This window comes from Macaca nemestrina, chromosome 7 (genome assembly GCF_043159975.1).
Source record: "Macaca nemestrina isolate mMacNem1 chromosome 7, mMacNem.hap1, whole genome shotgun sequence".
Classification (NCBI taxonomy): domain Eukaryota; kingdom Metazoa; phylum Chordata; class Mammalia; order Primates; family Cercopithecidae; genus Macaca; species Macaca nemestrina.
In genome coordinates this window covers 21539203-21566061 of record NC_092131.1, presented here as the reverse complement: position 1 = coordinate 21566061, position 26859 = coordinate 21539203, and the positions used below count along the sequence as shown (strand labels likewise).

Below are 26859 nucleotides of genomic sequence, written 5' to 3'. Positions count from 1 at the left end.
GGGCAAATCATTATTAGAAATTTTAGGTAATGATTTCGATGTATTACTTCCTTTCATATCAAAGACCATATCTGACTTTAATGAGATTTTTTACAATGTGTGCTTCAAAAGATTGAGGAAGGCAGAGAAAAAAGGACTCATCGGAACTCAACAGCAGAAGATATCATCCAAGTGATTTTAAGATAGTAGGTTGAAGTAAGTTAATCCATAACAATAAAGAATTTCTGACCATTAGAATATAAACTCTTATTTACAATGGAAACAGTGGCTGTGTCCTTGAATAAAATACTTGACATCATTTTTAAGCTCGTCGATTCCAAGGTATTTCTCTGGAAACTTTATAGTGGAACATGAATAAACATGGATCCTTTCCTTGAGAAAAATATACTTAAGTAGACAGCAAATGATTCTATAAACACACTGTAGAATTGCGTTTCTTTAAAAAAAGGTATGTCCAAGTCTTTACCCCTTATTTCTGTAAATGTAGATGCGATTAATTTAATGACCCCAAGATGACATTCTAGATTTAGAGTGGGCCGTAAATCCAATAACTTACAAGAAGAGGCAAGGGGAAAGAAATCAAAGAAACAAAACAGCCATGTGAAAATGGTGGCTTGGAAGCTCTAGTGCATATCGTTTTTATCCTGGTAGAAGCAAGCAAGTCCAAACATGTTCTGGTGGCAAAGGGAGATGCACGAGAGTGAAAATAACACCTGCAAATCTTCTAAGATATGGGCATGGGAAGAGCACACTCACTTTTCTGCTTTATTGCACTGGCACAACAAAATCCAAAGCATGGAGAAATGCACTTTACTCCTGCAGTGGCAGGAACTGCAAAAGAACATGAATACAGAGAGATTTGCTAAAACAGGCGAGTAACACAAATTCCCATGCTTGACTTCACAGTGCAACACATTCCCACATTTTCTGTTGCACTTCAGGACATTTTTTTTTTTTTTCTGCAGACTCTCAGCTCTTCTTTTTCATATCATAATATCGAATCAATGGATTGCCCTTGGGCTCTGTCCTTGAACCCCTTTTCTTTTCTATATGCATACTCTCTGTTTAAGTTTCCCCATCTATTCTCCTAGGCCACAGGTGATATATGTCCCATATGGGCAGATATTTTTTTTTAACTGGTATGGTCCATGTGTATCTAAAGAGTTTGCCACATATGGTGCTCATTCAATAAAATGTGCATATTTGGAATGAATGAATCAGTAAATCGGTATAATGATGACTCTGCAGCTCCTGCCTTGATCTCTTCTGTGAATTCTGGACATACATAGTTCACTGCCTATCCTATATCTGTATTCAAATGTCAATAATTTCAAATTAACTTTCGGCAAACTCAACTCCAAACCTTTCACCTCAAACTTTCTACAAATGAGTAAATGCCAAATTCATCTCTCTCCTTGTTAATCCTTGAAACCTTGATGTCATATTTGATTTCTCTCCCCTCACACCTATATTTGTAGTACATATGTATAGATCTGTAACCACTTTGGAAGTTGGTCTGGAAATTTCTCATAATGTTAAACATGTTCATAGCAGCTCTTTTTTTCATACTAGGCCCAACCTGGAAACAACCCAAAACAATGTAGCCCCGAACTAGAAACAATCTCTCCATTAACAAGAGAATAGATAAACAAAGTTTTGATTTTTTGCCATGGAACACTACCCAGAAATAAAAGGGAATGAACTCTTGATCTATGCCAAAACATTGATGCGCCTCAAAAACATTTGCTGAGTTAAAGAAGCCAGGACAGCAAAGAATACATACAATTTCATTTATATGAATTTCTAGAAGAGACATGACTGATCTATGGGGAAATAAATCCAAATGGTGGTTGCCTGGGGTGGAAGGTCAATGATGGATGGGTACGGGAAGGGACATGATGAATAGTTCTGTAATGACTGAAATGTTTTTATATTGCTATAGTCATATATAAATAAAAATGTTTAATATAAAATATATAGTAGATGTATAACCATATCAATATATAAGTATATATAATTGCCAACATTCATTGGATTCTATGCTTAAGATACATGTATTTAACTGAATATACTTTATAATTCTATAAAATGACATAATACTATATATACTTAAGGTAGTGAAAATATAATTAGAATGAAATACCTAGAATATTAACCAGCGAACTTAATACATTCAACATTAATAATATTTTAGAATTTTTACCTGTGTCTTTGAATGTATCATCTAACCTTTCCCCAAACCTGAACAGTACCTGGAAATATGTGTTTATACTTCCCTCGCTTTTCTTTATATTTTCAGTGGATCTACAGAGACATACCACATTTTATTGTGCTTCAGTTCACCACTCTTCACATATATAGCACTTTGTACAGATTGATGTTTTGTGGCAACCCTGCATCAAGTAAGTCTATCAGTGCCATTTCTCCAACAGTATGTGCTCACTTCATGTATGTGTGTCACATTTTGATAATTTCTGCAAAATTTCAAAGTTTTAAATTATTAATTATATCATTTATGGTGATCTGTGATTAGTGATCTTTGATATTACAATTGTAATTGTTTTGGGATTCCACAAACTGTACCCACATATTACAGTGAATCTCTCATGAAAGGAAGAGTGTATCAGTGCAGCAAATGTCATTGTCTTATTTTAAGAAATTGCCACAGCCATCCAAGCCTTCAGCAACCACTACCCTGGTCAGTTAGCAGTCATCATCAAGAAAGACCCTGTACTAGCAAAAACTTTATGAGTCCCTGAAGGTTTAGATAATTGTTAGCATTTTTTAGTAATAAAGTATTCTTAAGTTTAGATATGTAAATTTTTTAAGACATCTTGCAGTTGTGCACTTAATAAACCATAGTATACTGTTATCTTTTATATGCAGTGGGAAACTAAAAAACTTGTGTGACTTGCTTTATTGTGATATTTACTTTATTGTGGTCTGGAACTGAATCTGCAGTATCTCCAAGATATGCCTGTGTGTGTGTACATATTTATATATGTATATATATGTACACATATACATACAAAATACTTATAATCCCAATATATATAAAGTATATACATATGTATCTCTTCATCCCTAAGTAATATTTTGCATATACTTGAATGTTTTAACTATACAAAACTATATCTTATAGGTATGACTCTGCAATTTCTTTAAGTTTCTTGGATAAGCAGAGATGTTTGATATTAACATATTCAATGTATCCATCATTTCCTTCACAGTTGGCTTCGGTTGTAACCTGTTTATACCTTTCAATGCTGCTGCAGCTATGTGAACATATCTTGAATGTGTTGATTTTTTGTTTAAGTTTTGCTTTTCAGATGTAAGCCCTCTGACCACCTGAAATTGATTTTTATGCCTGGTAATGGTAAGGACCTGATTTCACACATTTCCATTTGGATAACCAATCATACCAGCAACCAATCATTGAATAGGCCACCTCTTTTTACCTGTGAAGCACAGTGCTGTCATATATCAAGCTTCCCTGTATGTGTGGTTCTGTCTCTGGAGTTTGATTCTGTTGCACTCTTCTACTGTTTTATTATTCTGGACTATCACACTGACCTATATTCTAAAAGTTTAATAAGCATCAACAACTCATGGGTAAATACATCTCCTTTCCTACCCTTCTCTGTTCCTTCTGCACGTTTCTGACAGTGCCTTAACTTTACTTCACCTTACGTTTTAGAATCTACTTGTCAAGTTTCATCATTTTGGATTTTGATTAGAATTGTATTGACTATACACATCGAATAAGTAGAATTAGCATCTTCCTCATATTGTATGTTCCTATTCATGATATACGTTGAAGTTTGTTTAGGTCTGATTTAATATTAAAAAATAGTATATTATAATTTTCTTCATAAGTACATTGTCCAATTTCTTTCAGAATTATTTATAGGTAATATTTTAGCTTCTATTATAAATGACATTTTTATATTAGATTTTCTACTTTTTATTTATTGGTACATAAATACGTGATAGACTTCTCCAGATTATAATGAAAATTAACTTTTATTAATTTAAATAATCTATCTCTATCCATTTTAAGTTCTCTATATCATCAACTATATTATCTGGAAATAATTAAAATGTTTGAGCCCTTCTTTTTCATTCATTTTTTATTTATTTTTTTTTTTGTCTTATTGTACTAGCTGAGGATTCCAGTTCAGTGTTAAATAGAAATAGTAGTCTAACGCATATTGTGTTCTTCTTGATTTCAGATAAATGTTTTCTAACATTTTACCATTACATATAATGTTTACTAGAGATTTTTAAATTTGTCTTTTATCAAGTTAATTTAGTTTCCACCAGTTCTTAAGTTGCTAACACAGCTTACCAAGAATGAGTTGATGCTTTTTTATTTCATTTATGGAAAAGATGACATGGCTTTTCATCTTTAATTTTTTAATATGGCTGAGTTTCCAATTATAAACTAAGGTAGCATATTACTTTTCTGGCCAAAATTAATTATAAATTCTTTAGTATTTTGGTATCAAGTTTTTTTTTTTTTACCTTCTAAGAATGTGTTTGGATATACAGTCCTGTGTCACTTAATAACAGACATAAGTTCCAAGGAAAGCATCGTTAGGTGATTGCATTATTGTGTGAACATCACAGAGTGCACTTAGACAAACCTAGATGGTGTAGCCTAATATACACCTAGGCTGTACGGTATAGCCTGTTTATTCTAGGCCACAAACCTGTACAGCATGCTACTGTACTGAACACTGGAGGCAATTACAACACAATGGTAAGTATTTGTGTGTTAAGCATCTCTAAATAAAGAAACAGTACAGTGAAAATATGTTATGATAATCACATGAGACTGCAATCATATATATTGCCTGTTGTTGAGTGAAACATCATTATATGGGGTTTGACTACACTATCTACTTTTTTCAGTCTCTGAATAGGGTTGTATATGATTGAAATCACCTGTTTGAACATTGGGTAAATGTTTGAGCCTAGTATTTTGTTATTTGAAATATTTTAAACTATTCAAAACAGTTGATGGTTATATGATTATCAATTTATTTTATTTATCTCTCAGTCTGCTTGCTTTTCAATTGGCAATTTGTGTCTGTTTGTCCAAGATAAAAGTTTGAATAGCATAGATCTAGCCAAAGAAGCAGAGAAAGTCTATACAGTGCTTAGTTTTGTGTCAAGTTGATTAGGCTATAGTATCCAGTTATTCAATTGATCAAGGATCTAGCAGTTGTTGAGAAAGTATTGTGTAGATGTGGTTAAATTCTACAATTTGGTGACTTTCAGTAAAGGAGATTATTCTCTATAATGTAAGTGGACACCATCTGTTCAGCTGAAAGGACTTATGAACACAATTGAGGTTTCCCTGAGAAAGAAGAAATTATGCCTCATGACCTTAATATCAACCTTTGCATAAGAGTTTTCAACCTGCAATCCCGAACATATTTTGGATTTGCCAGTCCCTATAATCCCATAAGCCAATTTCTTACAATATCTTTACTCCCACTGATTCTGTTTCTCTGGAGAACATTGGCTGATGCAGTGCCTTAGTTAATCTCTCCTTCCCCATACTCTATCTCTGCTCTCCCACCTCCCTCAATGAGAACCTGCTATGGAAGCTATTAAACAACACACTTTTTACAGCCTTTCCGCCAAACGTTTTTTGAGTTCTCTCAGGAGAGACAGAGAAGCACTTTTCTTCTTTCGTACAACAGAAGAGCCAAACTCCTGGTCCCCACTGCTGCTTATAGAACCTAGCAGGCTGATACCTCTAGAGTAAACTTTGGGTTTTAATTCCTCAAAGATGATCATCTTAATTTTGAGGCTGGACATGTCTTCTTTCCTATGTTTGCAGTAGTCTATGCAGCAATGTTTGCTGCCTTATCTTCTCAATTCTCTCTTTGTACAGCTACCTGTTTGTACAGTTAGGAAAAGATTATTACTTTTCCCTGTTTTCAGAAAAATAACTAAACAGTTTTCCATTGAGTAGGCTCTCCAGATTTTCTCTGCATTATGAATGTTTAAAACGAAGTGAAGAGTTTGGAGTGAAAGTTTTTAATGATGTTCCATGTGAGGAAAAATTTGAGGTAAGAGTTGGCCAGTAAGAGCAGGTAACTGTGCACTGTAATCTCCCTGAGTCTTAAAACGTCTACTCATTTCTAGTGTCTTGTGTACAGACTGTAATAGCATAGGCTACTGATAATGGGGATTGAACATTTAATTGAGGATATAAAATGTTTTGAGAATCCTCAAGGTTAACTCAGAGTATGTCTGTAAGCCAGGTTTCTCCATTTGAAGGGAAGAAAAGCTATAAAAGCATCCAGCAAGGTCTCCTTAGACTTTTATTATCAGTTTGTGTCAAGAGTTTCCCTTTTAAAATGTTACTGTAGGTAATGACAGAAGATGAAAAAAAATATGCATTTGAGTCTGAAACAAGGAATAAAACTCTCTGCTGGCAATTTACAGATGAATAGGACACAGAGATTTGCTCCTAAATTGGCAGAAGCCACAAACTGCTAAACAAATTAGCATAAAGTCTGTAGTATGAGAATGGAGTTTGTCAGGTTTGCCTCTGTAAAAATGAGTTTCAAAAGTATCATTCGTATATGAGGTTAGACTTGTGATCACCACGTCGAGAAAATTGAGATGTAGAATTGTTCTTTGTTACTCAGGTGTAAGTGTTTGACAGTGAGACAAGAACTTAATTATTGTCACATAGATTTCACTAAAGCCTTAAAATGATATATCTCTAAAGCACAGGAAACTATATTTTCCTGGAGTCATTCACGTGATTTATTATAGAAAAAGACTGACTAGATAATAATCCAAGTGTTTCACTGGGCATCACCTTGGGGCAGCCATGCCTTATGATCTCAGGAAACTGATCTCTGTGTGTTTGTTTGCTGGTTTGATTTCTCAAAAATGTAAGAATTTATGAATCTAGGCCGGGCGCGGTGGCTCAAGCCTGTAATCCCAGCACTTTGGGAGGCCGAGACGGGGGGATCACGAGGCCAGGAGATCGAGAGACGATCCCGGCTAACACGGTGAAACCCCGTCTCTACTAAAAAATACAAAAAAACTAGCCGGGCGAGGTGGCGGGCGCCTGTAGTCCCAGCTACTCGGGAGGCTGAGGCAGGAGAACGGCGTAAACCCGGGAGGCAGAGCTTGCAGTGAGCTGAGATCCGGCCACTGCACTCCAGCCTGGGTGACAGAGCAAGACTCCGTCTCAAAAAAAAAAAAAAAAAAGAATTTATGAATCTTTAATGAACATTACACTTCTGGTGATTTATTCCAGGTAAAACTTTCAAATATACTTGCTCTCAAATATACTTGTTCTAAAATGTAACATATGTGACTCCCCAAAGTTACTCATTTTCAATCTGTTTATAGCCCAAGAACAGCAATCTGCACATTTTAATGCATATTTAAACATAAGTATACAGAGAAAAGTACACTTTCTGTGTTATTTTCAAATATTAAATACATGTTATATTACAGTTTAATTCAAATTTTACGTACATATTACTTATATTACCTCTATTTTTCAATTCACAGCAGTTTATTTTATAACTGAGTATAGAGAAGGTGTTTTTCTTGAAAAATGATGAAATTATTCCATCTCTCAATTAAAACATTGGTAACAAGCTAAGGTGAGAAAGGAAATTCAATAGTATAGGATTTAATATATTCAATGAAATAACCATACTTACAAACCACCAAGTGTGATGAAATATGGAAACCAATTGATGTATCCCAATATAATTAATATATACAAAGTGAGATTTGTAAAATCTCTCACCCTTAAGATTTAAAGTCCATGGATTTCTTTTTGATAGCATGCCTCTGACCTTATATAATTGAGCTTATATTATTTTATAGTATCATTTTACTATTTTATTTTATGGAAATTACATGAAAACAAAAGAAATTTTATTTTAAACATGTTGTATCAGAGTGTGGAAAATGTGCACAGCTCTTTTAAAAGGCTGTGGTTCCAATTTTCAAGGTGACTTTAATTTACATTTCCACCAAAAATTAGAATATATATCATCGTAATGTGTTTCCATGGTAACTGTTTTTTATGCTGAAAATAAACTAATGAATCTCGTAAGAAGATTGCCCTTCACCAGCTTTGGACAGATGACTGTGTCTTTTTATTTATCAGTTCTGAAAGTTCATTATCTGTTCTTCTGATCTATGCCCATTTATAACAACCAGATGCATGAAGGTTGTCTGTGGCTCTAGTTACGAAGCAGCAACAAATGGCTAAGTAAGTTGGTTAAATAAGCAATAATCTAAGAATATGTCAGAATTAGCTGTACTTTAAGACTCACTAAAAAGCAAAGTTTCCAGAGCTAGAAACCATGAAGATGTGGAATGGAACTTGGGCATGAATGCCAGGAATTTTAAGTAATGAGAAAGGATTCTCTCAGTTACTAAGGACTCATAATTGCCATAACTGATGAAATTTTAGTGTGACATTAACTATTACAAACAATTAAATTCATATTTTAAAAATACATAAGGTGATTTGAGATCAAGTTTCCAAAGCTGGTACCAAACAAAGCACAACAGGCCAAAATTCCAAAGGTCTCACTTCAAAATCGTTCTGAGTTTCCTTACTTCTAAATGCCCTGATTGTTCCAATGCAAAATGGAAACAATAATATTTCTCCTTCTTCCTTGACGACATTATTTTGAGAATAAGACAAGAAAGTGAGACAAATCCTTTCACCACAAATATTTCTTAGTAACCACCGCTGAATGCTTTCAGGTGAAAGCACCGCTAGTGCTTTCAGGTGACCTGAATTGTTCTCCATGTCAGTCTAAGGACTTGTTCCCAGAGTACACAAGAATTTCTGTAACAGACAGGGAAAGGCAACACAGCAAAGGATTTGTAGTATTCAAGATTAATTGCTTCTGGTGATAATGTTGTCTTCAATTTAAGAAATTGATCGGGAGACTTGGCACATTTAGTCATGTAACTAATGTCTCATTACATTGTGGTAAACATCTCATTGAGATAGCAATTCTGTCTTCTCTTTTATAAAAAGAAATGTCTTCAGCCCCAGTCACAATACCCTTTTAAATTTGTTGGCACTGCTCTTACTCGGAATTGCCTATAGTTCCTTCCTTTGTCATCTAAATCAGAGGTTGTATCATAAGTTTCTGAGGCTGCGTACTTAAAAACACGGTGTCACCCAACACTCAAACTTAGAGCCCTGAATTGCCTTGGAGGAGATCTGACTACCCTGTAGTCACCCTTCAGAGAGAAAGCCAGGCCACATGGAGACATGTTGTATAGGCAGTACAGTCGGCTCTCCTAGCTGAGCCAGTCCTTGCATCCTTCCAGCTAGTCTCCAAACATGAGTGGAAGAGCATTTAGTTTAGTGCCTAGTCATTGAGTTACCCTGACACTGCACTTTGAGTCTTCCCAGCTGAGATCCCATTTATTGTAGAGGAGAGAAGAGGCACCTTCTTATCCTCAGTGTGAAATCCTGACTTATAGATTCTTTGAGATAATAAAGTGGTTGCTTTTAATAACTGTTGTAGGGTAATTGTTATGCAGCAATGGTAACGGCTACAGAAATTTTGCTATCAAGGCAAAATGGTGAGATTTTCAGATTTTGAGTAGATGCCCTAACAGGATGAGATTGTGGGAGTGTGTGGTGGGAAATGAGGAGGGTTATCTTGCATGTGGCAGGAATAGATATTGGTTTTGGTCAAAGGATGTAATGCAATAATTTAAGAACATGGTCCCAAATTTCTTTGTGACACTCCTCCCATTGATATTGAGATCTGTATTAGTACTCCGTTCTCACTCTACTATAAAGAAATAACTGAGACTAAATAATTTATAAAGAAAAGTGGTTTAATTGACTTGCAATTCCACATGGTGAGGAGGCCTCAGGAAACTTACAAGTACAGCAGAAGGCAAAGGAGAAGCAAGAACCTTCCTCACAAGGCAAAGGAAAGAGAAAGAGTGAAGGACAGAGGAAGTACCACACTTAAAACCATCAGCCCATGTGAGAACTCCCTCAGTATCATGAGAACAACATGGGGGAAACTGCCTCTATGATCCAATTACCTCCCCCAGGTCCCTCCTTCAATGGCTGGGAATTACAAGTTAAGATGAGATTTGGGTGGGGACACAAAGCCAAACCATATCAGGATCTATGCCTGTTCTCAGTATTCTCATCAGGCTTCCATGAATAAAGTACATTGAAAATAAGACCATGAGGTTTCTATAATTGTGTCATAAAAAGTGATGCTGCTTCTGCCTTGCTCCTAAGGAAACTTGCTTTAGGGGCACTGTCTCACCATGTAAGGTGTTTGCTTGACTCAGCCATGTGGGAGAGACCACAGGTTGGTTGGCAACCCCAGCTAAGCTCTGAGGTCGCAGGGAGCATCAGCTTCCAGCTCTGTGAGTGAGACACTCTGGATGCAGGTTAGTTCAGCCTCAACAGGATGTCAACCCTAGAATAATGCCCTCTGGAATCCAGTGGTCCTTTCCATACAGTCTTCATTTCCTTTCCAACCCCAGCCCATCCAAGCAACCACTGTTCTGAGTTCTATTGTCAAAGGTCAATTCGATAGAGGCATTCTTTTATTTTACTCAAGTCTTACAGTCCTGTCTCCGTGATACTTATATATCAATAATAATTGATCCAAATTTCAACTTTAAAAAGGGTCACCTTATTTCTCGCTTTATGTCCTTAGGAATATGTCACAATTGTTTTTCAAAACATCATCGGAGAAAGAGCACTAAAATACCAGTATTTTTGCTTTAAATATAACTGATGACTAGTACTAAGAACAGTAGATTGCAATTTGAACTGCTCTTAAGACCTTTAACATCTACTGTTTAATCCTGATGGGTGATTATTTGCTGTTTATTTTGCTAAGGCTCAGTCTGAGGTCTTAGCACCAATATGCTTGCATTAGCTTGTGACATGTCAGCATTTATTAACTAAATAGGGCGTGGTAAATTTTTGATGAAGTTTTAATTTCCAGTATAACTTGTTAATGGAAAAAGAATTTCAGATCGCCGTATAAATTATCTAACAATATCCTCTCAAGAAATTCCGCTTCATTTTTAGCTTTAAAAGGTAAGCTCAAATAATCAAAGCAGGCAACATAAAGTCTCACTGTTAGTGTAAAATAATTTGGGCGTGATTACATCACTTGAATTTTACTCTCCAAATAACTCAATATATTATTTGGTAAATCTGTGCTATTCTTTAATTCCACAGAAATATTTTGTTAAATATAAATTAAAGGAATATAAGAATGTTGTTTGAATTTAATTTACAAGGAGATAATACTTTTTTCTTCTCTCGATATATAACTGACAAGTAAAAATTGTATATATTTAAGTTATATTATGTGACATTTTGATATATGTATTGTGTTAGACTGTTCCTGCATTGCTATAAAGAAATACCTGAGGCTTTTTAATTTATAAATAAAGAAGTTTAGTTGGTTCATGGTTCCGCAGGCTGTATAAGCATGGCAGCAGCATCTGTTTGGCTTTTGGTGAGGCCTTTGGAAGTTTACAATCATGGTGGAAGGCAAAAGGGGAACTGGCATATTACATGGCAGAAGAGAGAAAAGGAGAGGTCCCAGACTTTTTTAAATAAGCCAGATCTCTTAAAACTCACCAATTACCAAGGAGATGGCAGCAAGCCATTCATGGAGGATGTGCTCCCTTGATTCAATTACTTCCCACTAGGACCCACCTCCAATATGAAAGAATACATTCCAACATGAGATTTAGAGGGGACAAACATGCAAACTATATAATGTACACATTGTGAAATGATTACCACAATTGAGTTAATTGCATATCCATCACTTAAGATCTACTCTCTTAGCAAATTTTATAAATTTTATGTACGATATATCTTGGGACAAATATTATATGTGATACCACATTTTCTTCATTCATTCATTCATGAACATAGACACTTAGATTGTTTCCATATCTTGGCCATTGTAAATAATGCGGCAATGAGCATGGGCATACAGGTGCCTCTTTGAGATATTAATTTCATTTCCTTTGGGTATGTATTCAGATGTGGGATTGATTTACCATATGACAGTTCTATTTCTAATTTTTCAGGAACATTCATCCATTTTCTGTAATGACTGTACTAATTTACGTTCCCACCAACGATGTACAGGGGTTCTCTTCTTTTCCCATACTCTCCCCAAAGCTTATATTTTATATTTTTTATCATAGCCATTCTAACATGTCTGAGGTGATAGTTCACTGTGATATTGATGTGCATTTCTCTAATAATTACTGTTGTTAATAATATTTTCATATGCTTGCTAGCTATTCACATATTCCTTGGGAAAATGTCTATTTGATCTATTTTTTAATCAGCTGTGTTTGTTTGTTTTGCTATGGAGTTGTGTGGATTTCTTATATGTGTTGGATATTAATCACTCATCAAATGTACGGTCGGCAAATATTTTATCCCATGCTGTATGTTGTCTCTCCACTCTGTTGATTGTTTTCTTTTCAGTGCACATACTTTTTAGTTGATGCAATCTCATTTGTCTATTTTTGCTTTGTTGCCTATGCTTTTAGGGTCATATCCAAAAAGTTACTGACCAGACCAAAGTCATAGACCATTATTATTTTTTCTTCTAGACATTTTACAGTTTTAGGTCTTAAGTATTTTATCTATTTTGAATTCATTTTCATATATGGTGTGAGACAAGGGTCCAATTTCATTCTTCTGCATATGAATATCCAGATTTTTCAACATCATTTATTGAAGAGACTGCCCTTTTTGCTAGTGTATTCTTGGCACCTTTGTCAAAGGTCAGTTGACCATAAATGCATGATTTTTTTCTGGGCTCATTATTCTGATTCGTTGGTGTATACATCTTTTTATGCCAGTACCATATTGTTTTAATTACTGTACTTTTTGTTATATATTATGAAATAAGAATTGCGATGCCTTTAGCTTTTTTATTCTTTCTCAAGACTACTTTGACTAGTTGGGATTTTTTGTGGTTCTATAAAAATTTTAGAACTTTTTATTTCTCTGAACGTATGCCATTGTAACTTTTAAAATCAATTTTATTTTAAATATTTTTTATATCCACATTTTATTTTAAGTTCAGGCACATGTACAGGATATGCAGGTTTGTTATACAGGTAAACTTGTGCCATGGTGCTATGCTGCACAGATCATCCCATCACCTAGGTATGAAGCCCAACATCCATTAGCTATTCTTCCTGATGCTCTCCCTCTTCCCACCCCTCCCACCCTCTGACAGGCCCCAGTGTGCATTGTTCTTCCCATGTGTGCATATTTTCTCATCATTCAACTCCCACTTACAAGTGAGAACATGCAACATTTGGTTTTTCTGTTCCTGCATTAGTTTGGTAAGGATAAGGGCCTCTAGCTCCATCCATGGCCCTGCAAAGGACATGGACTCTATTTTTTATGGCTATATAGTATTCCATGGTATATATGTACAAAATTTTCTTTATCCAGTTTATCATTGATCGGCATTTAGGTTGATTCCATGTGTTTGTTATTGTGAAGACTGCTGCAATGAACATACACATGTACATATCTTTATAATAGAATGATTTATACTTCTTTAGGCATATACTCAGTAACGGGATTTCTGTATGAAATGATATTTATGATTCTAGGTCTTTGAGGAACTGACACACTGTCTTCCACAATGGTTAAACTAATTTACACTCCCACCAACAGTGTAAAAGTGTTCCTTTTTCTCCACAATGTTGCCAGTATCTGTTGTTTTTTGACTTTTTAAGAATAGCCATTCTGACTAATGTGAGATGGTATGTCATTGTGGTTTTGATTTGCATTACCCTAATAATAAGTGATGTTGAGTTTTTTTCATGTTTGTTGGTTGCATGTGTGTCTTCTTTTGAGAAGTGTGTGTTCATGGGCTTTGCTCACTTTTTAATTAGGTTGTTTTTTGTTTTCTCTTGTAAATTTGTTTATGTTCCTTATAGGCACTGGGTATCGGACCTTTGTCAAATGGATATACTGCAAACAATTTCTCCCATTCTGTAGGTTGTCTGTGCTCTCTGTTGAGAGTTTCTTTTGCTGTGCAGAGGCTCTTTAGTTTAATTAGATCCCATTTGTCCATTTTTGCTTTTGTTGCAATTGCTTTTGGTGTCTTTGTCACAAAATCTTTGCCCATGCCTCTGTCCTGAATGGTATTGCCTAGGTTTTCTTTTAGGGTTTTTACAGTTTTGGGTTTCACATTTAAGTATTTTATCCATCTTAAGTTAATTTTTGTATATGGTGTAAGGAAGTAGTCCAGGTTCAGTTTTCTGTGTATGGTTAATCAGTTCTTCCAGCACAATTTATTGAATAGGAAATCATTTCTCTGTTGTTTGTTTTTGTCAAGTTTGTTGAAAATCAGATGATTGTAGGTGTGCAGTCTTATTTCTGGGTTCTCTATTCTGTTCCATTGGTCTATGTGTCTGTTCTTATACCTGTACCATGCTGTTTTGGTTACTGTATCCTTGTAGAATAGTTTGAAGTTGGGTAGTGTGATGCCTTCAGCTTTGGTCTTCCTGCTTAAGATTGCCTTGGCTATTTGGCTCTTTTTTAGTTTTATGTGAATTTTGGTTCCATGTGAATTTTTCAATTCTGTGAAGAATATCAATGGTAGTTTAATGAGAATGGCATTGAATTATAAATTGCTTTGGGCAATATGACCATTTTAATGATAATGATTCTTCCTATCCATGAGCATGGAATGGCTTGTCCACCACAATCAAGCAGGCTTCATCTCCGGGATGCAAGGTTGGTTCAACATAAGCAAATAAATAAATGTGATTCATCACATAAACAGAACTAAAGACAAAAAAATCACGTGATTATCTCAATAGATGTGGAAAACGTCTTTGATAAAATTCAACATCCCTTCATCTTAAAAACTCTCACTAGGCCAGGAGTGATGGCTCACACCTGTAATCCTAGCACTTTGGGAGTCTGAGGCAGGTGGATCACCTGAGGTCAGGAGTTCGAGACCATCCTGACCAACATGGAGAAATCAAATCTCTACTAAAAATACAAAAAATTAGCCGGGCATGGTGGCACATGTCTGTAATCCCAGCTACTTGGGAGACTGAGGTAAGAGAATCGTTTGAACTCTGGTAGTGGTGGTTGCGGTGAGCCAAGATGACGCCATTGCACTCCAGCCTGGGCAACAAAAGCAAAACTCCACCTCAAAACAAACAAACAGAGAAACAAACAAAACTTCTCACTAAACTAGGTATTGAAGGAACATACCTCAAAATAATAAGAGCCATATATGACACATGCGCAGGCACTCTCATGCTGGATGGGCAAAAACTGGAATAATTCCCCTTGAAAACAGGCACAAGACGAAGTTGCCCTCTCTCACCACTCCTATTCAACATAGTATTGGAAGATTTTACCAAGGCAATCGGACAAGAGAAAGAAATAAGGAGTATCCAAATAGGAAGAGAGAAAGTCAAACTATCTTTGTCTGCAGATGATGTGATTCTATATCTAGAGAACACCATGGTCTCAGCCGAAAAGCTTCTTAAGCTGATAAGTCACTTCAGCAAAGTCTCAGGATACAAAATCAATGTGCCAAAACCACTAGCATTCCTATACACCATCAACAGGCAGGCCATTGGAATTTTTCTAGGAATTGCATTGAATATGTAGATTGCTTTAAATACCTCAAACATTTTAACAATGTTAAGTCTTCTAATCCATAAACATGGAATATCTTTCATTTATTTATGTCTTCCTCAAGAGCTTAGATCAATGTTATATAGTTTTCAGTGTACACATATTTGGTCTCCTTGATTAAATTTACTTCTGAGTATTCCATTTTTTGATGCTATTGTAAAAGGGATTGTTTTCGTAATTTCTTTTTCAGATAGTTCATTGTTAGTGTATAGAAACATAATTTTTGTTTGCCAATCTTGTCTCCTGCAACTTTACTGTATTTATTAGTTTTAAAAGTTTTTTGGTAAGATTATGTCATCTGCAAACAGAGGCAGTTTTACTTCTTCCTTTCTCACTTTTTTTTTGTATTTTACTTCCTTTTCTTGCCTAATTACCTATATAATGAACAATAACTTACCTCCATATAAGATAATTTTATGACATAATATAATCACTTTCTTCTCTTTTTCACTCACCGAACTAAATTGTCATATTTCATTGCATTTTGAGAAATCAATTCAGTAGGTCACTATCATTAAACAGTAACATACTGCATTAACAATATTTAGTGTGCAACACACATCAAAAAGGCAAGTATCATTTTAGAAAACTTCCTTCGTTTATATACACATACACATATGCAAAGTCACATTCACTATATAAACACTGAATGTAGAAGAAATACAAACTATGTATGCTTAGAAATATCCTGAATCAGTTTTTTAAAAAATGATCTCATTAATGAGATTAATTTTTAAATTCTGAACATTATATTAATAAGTGTACTTTTTTCTATTGGCTTTGTAGGCAATATTATAGTATACTAAATTATCCTATTTACATTGCTTTCATGTATATAATTAAATCTTGTTTAATTAAATTTTTCTTTTCCTGGGTATGTTCGTCAAGGATCTTTCTGAAACCTAATTTTTATATAATAAGCTTTCTGGGATTTTGTATGAATGAGAAAAATCTTTATGTATCTTCATATTGAAATGAAAAACTTACATTTTATTATTATATAATTTGTTTACACTTTAAATATGTTACTCAGGTTCTCTGTGTGTGTGGATGGGGGTGGGTATGTGGCTCCAGCGCTACTATTAACCAGTCCAGTGTTAATATGATTTTGTTCTTTTGTTGTTTTTTTAAATTTTTCCCTCCTCTGGAAATTTTCAGGTTGTTTTTCTTCTCAGGGAGAAAAACGAGCAAAATCCAAAAGCTTCTCTCTAACTCATCTTTTGAACACAGCACTTGGCCTCCTATATCCAGGCTGTCTATTCTTCTCCAGTTCAGTTTGCAAATTTTATCTAGTTCTGTTGGAGCCCTGCACAGTTTTACATCAGTTTTTCTGACTCATATATTTCCCTTTTATTTCTTCTGTTTCTCCTGAGATAAGTTTTACAGGAGGGAATGAGCTGTCTGTGCTTGTTCACCATCTTGTCAGCCTGACTGATAACTTGCATAATTTTAATCCATCTATGCTTTTAGAGAGAACATACATACCCACTCTCTCAGATTTCTCAATGCTCAATCAACTCTCAGTGAAATTTGGCTTTCTTGACCTTTAAAATTAAATTGATCTTATTTATCTCATTCCTAACCTCCACGTTGCTAAAGCCAATGTGGTTCAACCTTTTTCATCTTCAATTTTCTAGCTGTTATTTGCTCATGTGCATTATCAACCATTTAATTATCAAATTTGACTTGGATTGAATTCTGAAATCCTGTTTACTTTTGGTTCATATTTTATATCCCTCAAATCTCCGTTTCTCTTCCCCTCAATGCCTATTCTTCCTTATCCTTGGAGACTGGTGCTTCCAGGGCTGCAAATGACTTATGCACAAAATATATGTAACAGAAACCTCTCGTTAAATTAGAGAAAAGACTCTTCTGAGCTTCAGACCCATATATCTATTTACTTACTAGGCCTTTCCACTGACGTATCTTACAGACATTACTAATTCAACAGGGCCAATGCTAAAGTCATCATGGGCTTGCTTAACATCATTAGACCCTAGGTATCCTTTTTTAGAAAATGATGGTTTCATCACTTCAGTTTCATAATTCATAAGATGCAGAGTGTTCCTGATTTCTCCTTGTATCTATTCTATTTATCAATCATTCACTCCATTCATATTCAATACAGCATCATCCCTTGATTCTGTCTTCTTATCTTCTCGAGTCTATAAATTTTTTTCTCTGTTTTTGTAATCCATATCCTAATTCTGGCTTGTAATAATTTTTACTCAAACCATTATAATAGCCTTTCTTCTTGCATGATTACCTTTGAGTTCATTCTTCTTGAACATACTCTCCACCCTGACAATGCAACCCTAACAACGTAACTCCCGTACTCAACATGGCTAATAGATCCAGGGTAAAGGCTGAAATCACTTGTGGTGTATGAGTCATTCATAAATGGCATCTATCTACACAGTCCACCCCATCACCCCTTAATGTTTGTAGTCTAGCACCACTGGAATTTGACTTCCCAGATCTTACCATGAATCCATACTACCTCCATGTTTTTTCATATGATGTTCCCTGATATTTTTTTTAAAAACATGCTTTGCTGCCGTTGCTTTTGGTGTTTTAGACATGAAGTCTTTGCCCATGCCTATGTCCTGAATGGTACTACCTAGGTTTTCCTCTAGGATTTTTATGGTATTAGGTCTAACATTTAAGTCTCTAATCCATCTTGAATTAATTTTCGTATAAGGAGTAAGGAAAGGATCCAGTTTCAGCTTTCTACTTATGGCTAGCCAATTTTCCCAGCACCATTTATTAAATAGGGAATCCTTTCCCCATTTCTTGTTTCTCTCAGGTTTGTCAAAGATCAGATGGCTGTAGATGTGTGGTATTATTTCTGAGGACTCTGTTCTGTTCCATTGGTCTATATCTCTGTTTTGGTACCAGTACCATGCTGTTTTGGTTACTGTAGCCTTGTAGTATAGTTTGAAGTCAGGTAGAGTGATGCCTCCAGCTTTGTTCTTTTGACTTAGGATTGTCTTGGAGATGCGGGCTCTTTTTTGGTTCCATATGAACTTTCAAGCAGTTTTTTCCAATTCTGTGAAGAAACTCGTTGGTAGCTTGATAGGGATGGCATTGAATCTATAAATAACCTTGCGCAGTATGGCCATTTTCACGATATTGATTCTTCCTATCCATGAGCGTGGTATGTTCTTCCATTTGTTTGTGTCCTCTTTGATTTCACTGAGCAGTGGTTTGTAGTTCTCCTTGAAGAGGTCCTTTACATCCCTTGTAAGTTGGATTCCTAGGTATTTGATTCTCTTTGAAGCAATTGTGAATGGAAGTTCATTCATGATTTGGCTCTCTGTTTGTCTGTTACTGGTGTATAAGAATGCTTGTGATTTTTGCACATTAATTTTGTATCCTGAGACTTTGCTGAAGTTGCTTATCAGCTTAAGGAGATTTTGGGCTGAGACAATGGGATTTTCTAAATATACAATCATGTCATCTGCAAACAGGGACAATTTGACTTCTTCTTTTCCTAACTGAATACCCTTGATTTCTTTCTCTTGCCTGATTGCCCTAGCCAGAACTTCCAACACTATGTTGAATAGGAGTGGTGAGAGAGGGCATCCCTGTCTTGTGCCAGTTTTCAAAGGGAATTTTTCCAGTTTTTGCCCATTCAGTATGATATTGGCTGTGGGTTTGTCATAAATAGCTCCAAAATTGACAAATGGGATCTCATTAAACTAAAGAGCTTCTGCAGAGCAAAAGAAACTACCATCAGAGTGAACAGGCAACCTACAGAATGGGAGAAAATTTTTGCAATCTACTCATCTGACAAAGGGCTAATATCCAGAACCTACAAAGAACTCAAACAAATTTACAAGAAAAAAACAAGCAACCCCATCAAAAAGTGGGCAAAGGATATGAACAGACATTTCTCAAAAGAAGACATTCATACAGCCAACAGACACATGAAAAAATGCTCATCATCACTGGCCATCAGAGAAATGCAAATCAAAACCACAATGAGATACCATCTCACACCAGTTAGAATGGCGATCATTAAAAAGTCAGGAAACAACAGGTGCTGGAGAGGATGTGGAGAAACAGGAACACTTTTACACTGTTGGTGGGATTGTAAACTAGTTCAACCATTATGGAAAACAATATGGCGATTCCTCAAGGATCTAGAACTAGATGTACCATATGACCCAGCCATCCCATTACTGGGTATATACCCAAAGGATTATAAATCATGCTGCTATAAAGACACATGCACACGTATGTTTATTGCAGCACTATTCACAATAACAAAGACTTGGAATCAACCCAAATGTCCATCAGTGACAGATTGGATTAAGAAAATGTGGCACATATACACCATGGAATACTATGCAGCCATAAAAAAGGATGAGTTTGTGTCCTTTGTAGGGACATAGATGCAGCTGGAAACCATCATTCTTAGCAAACTATCACAAGAACAGAAAACCAAACACCGCATGTTCTCACTCATAGGTGGGAACTGAACAATGAGATCACTTGGACTCGGGAAGGGGAACATCACACACCGGGGCCTATCATGGGGAGGGGGGAGGGGGGAGGGATTGCATTGGGAGTTATACCTGATGTAAATGACGAGTTGATGGGTGCTGACGAGTTGATGGGTGCAGCACAGCAACATGGCACAAGTATACATATGTAACAAACCTGCATGTTATGCACATGTACCCTAGAACTTAAAGTATAATAATAAAAAATAATTTAAAAAAAAGACATACTTTGTTCTGCCTTGTCTATTTTTTCTTCAAATTTCACATCAAATAATATTTTATGTTAAATATTCCTTGCTTTCCCGGTGTTATGGACTGCATGATTGTGTCCCTGCAAATTCATATGTTGAAACCCTAACTCCCAATTGGATGATGTTCAGAAGTGGGAAATGGGGGAGGTAATTAGGTTTAGATGTGGTCATACAAGTGTCCTTATAAAATGAGAGACTAGAGATTGCTCTCCCTGAGATACATATATGCTATTGTAAAAAGGGATTGTTTTACACAAGGATACCACAATAACATAGTCACCTGTTAACAAGAGATAGATAGGGTCTTCACCAAGAACCTGACCATACTGACACCCTCATCCTGGATTTCCAGTCTCTAGAACTGTGAGAAAAAAATAGTGTTTATGTTTAAGCCACCCAGTTTATAATATTCTGTTGTAGTACGCTAAACTGACAAAGACACCAGGGAACAAGAAATTTACTGCTTTAGTATTCCACTACTTTTTTTTTTTTTTTTTTTTTTTGCTTAAAATAAAATATACTGGACTAGTCTTGTTTATTTATTTATTTATTTATGTGCAAACTCCTTTAGGAGAATGTTAATATAGAAACTACTGCATGGTAAAGTTGTGAAACTAAATTCATGAAATACAATAAACACAACATAAGTTTTAGCTATTGATGTTGAAAGTTTTAGCTGTTGATATTATTTAGCTACTGATATGATTATTTAGCTGTTTTGCTATTCTGGAAAAATGGCAGTGCTGAAAACAATACTATATTGTTTTTGTATGTCATCAATAAACATACATTAAACTTAAAATTAAACATTTTAAACATTTTACTTTAAACATTAAATATTTTAAAATATGTTGCATTTACATATCATGGCATCAGGGCTATAAAATTGTGGTGCTAGTGAAAAAAGCGTTTCTTTAATTCCTTCTTGAAAAAATCAGATATTCCAGATATTGCCATAGCAAATATTGAATTAAGACATGGTAGTGGTTACAGGGTGTCTAGCTTTCAGGAAAAATGGACACAAGGATATGGAATTATTTCAACATAGAAAATTGGCTTTGTATTCCAACTGAATCCAAATACGGAGCCTCCTGTGAAGGCTGTGTTGGAAGACGTATGGTTTTGAAGTACTCAAAAGCCTTCTCTCTTGCATAGTTACTTCTGGGAATCAAAGACGATAGAGGAGGTTGTGACCGAGGATTCCCAAAATGATATTTTTCAGAACTGTTTTATTCTGCTTATTTTTTTCTCTACATGTTTACTTAGGAAAAAGCAATGAATTTTGTTTGTCTGGAATTAATACTATTCATTTCTCTTTCTGGCCTCCAAGTTAGAGTGCAATGGCATGATCTCAGGTCCCTGAAACCTCCTCCTCCTGGGCTCAAGCAATTCTCCCACCTCAGCCTCCCAAGTAGCTGAGATTGCAGGTGCCTGCCACCACATCCGACTTTTTTTTTTTTTTTTTTTTTTTTTTTTTTTTAATTTTTAGTAGAGATGGGATTTCACCATGTTGGCCAGGCTGGTCTCGAGCTCCTGACCTCAAGTGATCTTCCTGCCTCGGCCTCCCAAAGTGCTGGGATTGCAGGCACGAGCCACCATGCCTGGCTTCAATTTTCTAAAATAAACTCTCAGTGGATTTTTATTAAAGAGATATAAAATACATTTGTGGCTTATGGTCTTCTTTCGAACTGCCATCTAGGAAGAGAGAGAATGGCAAACCAGAAATGCATGATGATGAAGTCTCTAGAACTTATAGAATTTTAAAGCACATTAGCATCCAGTTTGTATTGTTATTATCAAGAATTTATTCCCATAATTCTGATACAGCAAAGTCAGATTATAATTAATAATATACAAATTAGTGGTTACTGAAAACCATGGAGATATAGTAGAAATTAGAAAAAATTTTAATTCACAAGGTTCACAAGGTTTTGATGGAATTAAAAATATAATGCCTAACAGAAGCCATAGTTCTCCCATCCCCACTAAAATCTCTAGAACCAGAGATAGCAGTGATTTTTTTAAAAATCAATAACCACATTGGAATGCAACAAAAGGAAGTATCATGGATAAGAAAATTTTTCAAAATCCTGAGAGACAGACGGCAGGTAGGGTCCAAACTAAATAGGAAAATCTCAGCTCCAATGTACATAAGAAATTACTGCTGCAAGGGAGTACCAGGGAAAAAAAGAGCTCTATGTCTGGTGGATGGATTCCAGTCATAAAAGTAGATCCACGTGTAAATTACAACATAATTCATTGAGATATCATAAAAGGTGAAGTCACACCCTTGCAGTGTCTCTCAACACTCACACCCATGTGGTCTTGGGCTGCTTGGAAATTGTGTCTGCCTCCTGACGTGAGAAGCAGACAGGGGAAAGCAGGTCAGCGCACTGAGTGGCAGGCCATGGCAAATAAAAATGAGGAGCACCGCTACCTCAAAGAGCAGGGGAAAGAGCTTACTGTTATGGCCTGAGTGCTCATGCTCCCTACATTCATATGTTGAAATATTAATTCTAACGTGATGGTATTTGGAATTGGAGTCTTTGGGAGGTAATTAGTACAAAAGATTGAAGCCTTAATGAATGGGATTAACAGCCTTATCATAGAGATACTGGAGACATCGCTTTCCCTCTTTTTGCCTTGAGAGGAAACAACAAGAAGTCTGCAGTCTGCAACCTGGGTTCACCAGAACCCAACCATAGGGCCACCCTAGTCTCAGGCATTCAGCTTTCAGATTTTAAGAAATAAATTTCTGTTGTTTTTAAGTTACCCAGTCTATAATACTTTGTTACAGTAGCCCAAATTGACTAAGACAATTGCCAGTGTTCACATTCTTCCCAGTAATCTTTCTTTTTCTTTCTTTCTTTCTTTCTTTTTTTTTTTTTTTTCTGAGACAGAGTCTTGTTCTGCTGCCCAGGCTGAAGTGCAGTGGCGTGATCTTGGCTCACTGAAAACTCCTCCTCTCAGGTTCAGGTGATTCTCCTGCCTCAGCCTCCCAAATAGCTGAGATTACAGGTGCCCGCCATCACTCCCAGCTAACTTTTGTATTTTGTTTTAGTAGAGATGGGGTTTCACTATGTTGGAAAGGTTGGTCTTGAACTCCTGACCTCAAATGATCCTCCAGTTTTGGCCTCCCAAAGTGCTGGGATTACAGGTGTGAGCCACCGACCCCGGCCTCTTCCCACTAATCTTTTCATAATGAATTCAAGCACCAGAATATAAGCAGCACTACCTTCATAACTCCTCATCACAAACATATACTCTAGGCATGGCGATTCAGCATTTTATGTGATGAGAACTTTAGCTATAAAGATGAATATACAGTCAGAAATTACCAAATATTTAAGGAAAGCTCATACTGTGAAAACAAAGAAAATTAATGTAAAAACATTCATGTGAGGAAACATAGTAAATAGTGAAAATATAACATCTTAAATGGGAAAGGATATTGGGTTTATACAAAAGAATCCACTTTTGATTTAAAAAGAGATGAAATTTGAGAATTGAAAAGAAGAATTACAAATTCAGAAAGACCCATTGGAAATCTTTATAATCACGAACAGAGACCAGAGATCTCTCTCACAAAATACAGCATAAAAGAATAGGTAAAAATGTGTCTATGATATTCCAGGAGAAAATGAAGAGAAGGTTGAGAAGACATATCCAATAATAAAAAAGAATACAATTTATTGAATTGATCAAAGATATGAATCATCTTACAGGGTCTATCCAATGTCGGGAATAATAAAACACAAACACATTAACACAGATATACTTATTAAACTCATTGTAATAAAACCTAAAACTACCAAAAGAGATGTATAAATTACTAAACATTTCCAGAGAGAGACGGGCAGAGTATTTTTTTAATCATACAAATGAATGGGAGTTAGTTGCTATTAGGCTTCTGTTACGGACTAAATGTGTGCTCCCAAGATTCCTATGTTGAAGTCTATAGCCAATACTCCCAATCTGATGGAATTTGGAAGTAGGGCTTTTTGGAGATAATTTAGTTTAGATAAAGTCATGAGAGTCGGACCCCCATAATGGGATGGGATTAGTGTCCTTATAAGAAGAGAAGGGAGACCAGAGATCTCTCTCCACCATGTGAGGACACAATGAGAAGGCAACTGTATGTAAACCAGGGAGGGGGACCTCACAAGAACCCCATCATGCTGGCACAGATATCAGACTTCGAGCCTCAGGAACTGTAAGAATATACATTTCTGCTGTTCGAGCCACCCATCTACGATATTTTCTTAAGGCAAACCGAGCAGACTAGGACACCTTCATATCCACAATATTCTTAGCATGAAGTCAACAGAGCAACAGATTTAAATTTTTCAAAGAAAATAACTTTAAGTGTAATTTTATATACATATATATAGAAACATCCTTAATAGGAGATACCTTCCTCATTAGTATACCTTAAAACCTTATTATCAATATAAGAAATAAGATATTGTTGAATTTACCCAAACGACAATACAATATGTTACTGGAGGTTATAACCACACAACAAACCAAAAACATTAATAAGTCTAAAAATTACTCTCCAAAATATAGAAAGGTATCCTAAAATATCAAGAAAATGAAAGCAAGTCTATATATATGTATACACACACACACACACACACACACACACACACACACACACACACATATGTGTATATATATGGTTGGGTTCTGGCGAACCCAGGTTACAGACTGCAGACTTCTTGTTGTATCCTCTCAAGGCATATATATACATATATACGTATACATACATACATATGCATACACACAGACACACACATACACACTTGAAGTTCTAAATAATTTTTGGTTTAAAGAAAGAAAATTGGACATTGCAGTTACTTTAAAAAATGCTTTTTGTGAGCAAACAAAATTATGCAAAATGTATAGCCTTCTGCTATCAAGTAACAAAATTGTCTCAAAATAGAAAACCTGAATAGAAAAAATACGGGATACATTAAAACAGCAATAAAAAAAAAATCTACTTCCTAAAAGTAAATGAACATAAATGTTTCAAGTGATATCAAGTTCTCAAGGAACAAATAACTCCTACCTTATAAAAACTGTTTAGAACACAGAAAAAAAGGTGGGAAGCTCTCCAGGTCATTTTGCAAAGGATGCATAAGGACAACTTTGCTGTTGTCTTTGGAACTTCAACAGACACCAAGAAGCTGGAGGACAATGGTTGCCGGACCACTGCTGCAGAACACACTGGGATACTGTGAACACTCATGAAAGTTTTAGCCTATCACCCAACTGAAAGCCTTAAAATTGCAGTTGGGTAAATTGATCAGAAATATTCCCTAATGAGAATTCCATTGGAAAGAGCTGGTATACTATGAATCCCCACCTCTTTCCCAAAGAAGAAGGACTTCAGAAGCCTGATATGGGCACCCTTAAGATTAGAGCACTTAGGAGACTGGAACTTGCTTCCATAAATTAATGAGGCAATTATTCATGAGTTTGTCTATGAACTGAACAAATCCAAGCATGGAAGTGAAGCCTGAACCAGCCTGAAATGTATTCCTTTCAAGAAGGGCATCTGGAGGGGTGAGGTACCTACAAGAGAAAGAGTCTGTATAAGAGGGATTGATGGAAGCCAGGGACTGTCAGGTCATAAGAAGTCAGCCGGATGGAGGCATCTTCTACATCAGAAAACAACAGTTTGACATCTTGACTAATACAAATTTCCTAGAGTCGACAAAAGCATTGCACAAGAGAAAAAACCAGAAATCAGACATCTATCACACAGATGGCCCCAACACCGGATGATAGTGAGCCAAAGAGCCCCATACGACTTTGTTCTTTCTCTCTAATCCTTACTACTCCCTAATCCTAACACTGGAGGGACCCCAAAGGGAGGCCAACTGTAGAAAGAGGAGATAAAACAAAGAAAACACCAGGAGAAACTGGCCACATTCCACCTGTTTTTGTATCATTCAACAGAGTGTAGCTTTGATATGAGGCTGAACTGAAAAAAACAAGAGGCTATCTGCTACTACATAAAAGAAACTTGATAAGTATGGGCTCTGCACAACAATCACTCCTGAACAATTTTATAATTCCACCCTTACTAAGTCCTTCAATATGCCAGGGACACTCCAAATTCTGATAGCCAAACAGTCAGAATAACACAAATTCTTAAAAATTTTTAAATTTAAATTCTTAAAAATATTAAGAATCTCTTGTAAGTAAAGTAATAATAAATCAAATGATAAAAGAATTGCCTATGGTAGCAATTAAGATGCATCCCCAATAATAAAAAAATTTTCAATAGCAAAGAACATGTGTATATTTTCTACATATGAACATGCATTTACCTATCTACTTGCATTCTACATGCATTACATTTAAG

General features: G+C 35.7%; 1 long non-coding RNA gene across 2 annotated transcripts in view; it reads right to left on the bottom strand.

Moving 5' to 3' along the window:
• Positions 1-407: 407 nt before the first annotated feature.
• Positions 408-26859, bottom strand: part of LOC105467598 (uncharacterized) — a 39325-nt gene continuing 12873 nt past the window's right edge. For both annotated transcript variants that reach the window (XR_011625339.1, XR_011625340.1), the window contains one exon: positions 408-831. This is a non-coding gene — a long non-coding RNA (uncharacterized lncRNA). The remainder of the gene's footprint in view (positions 832-26859) is intronic.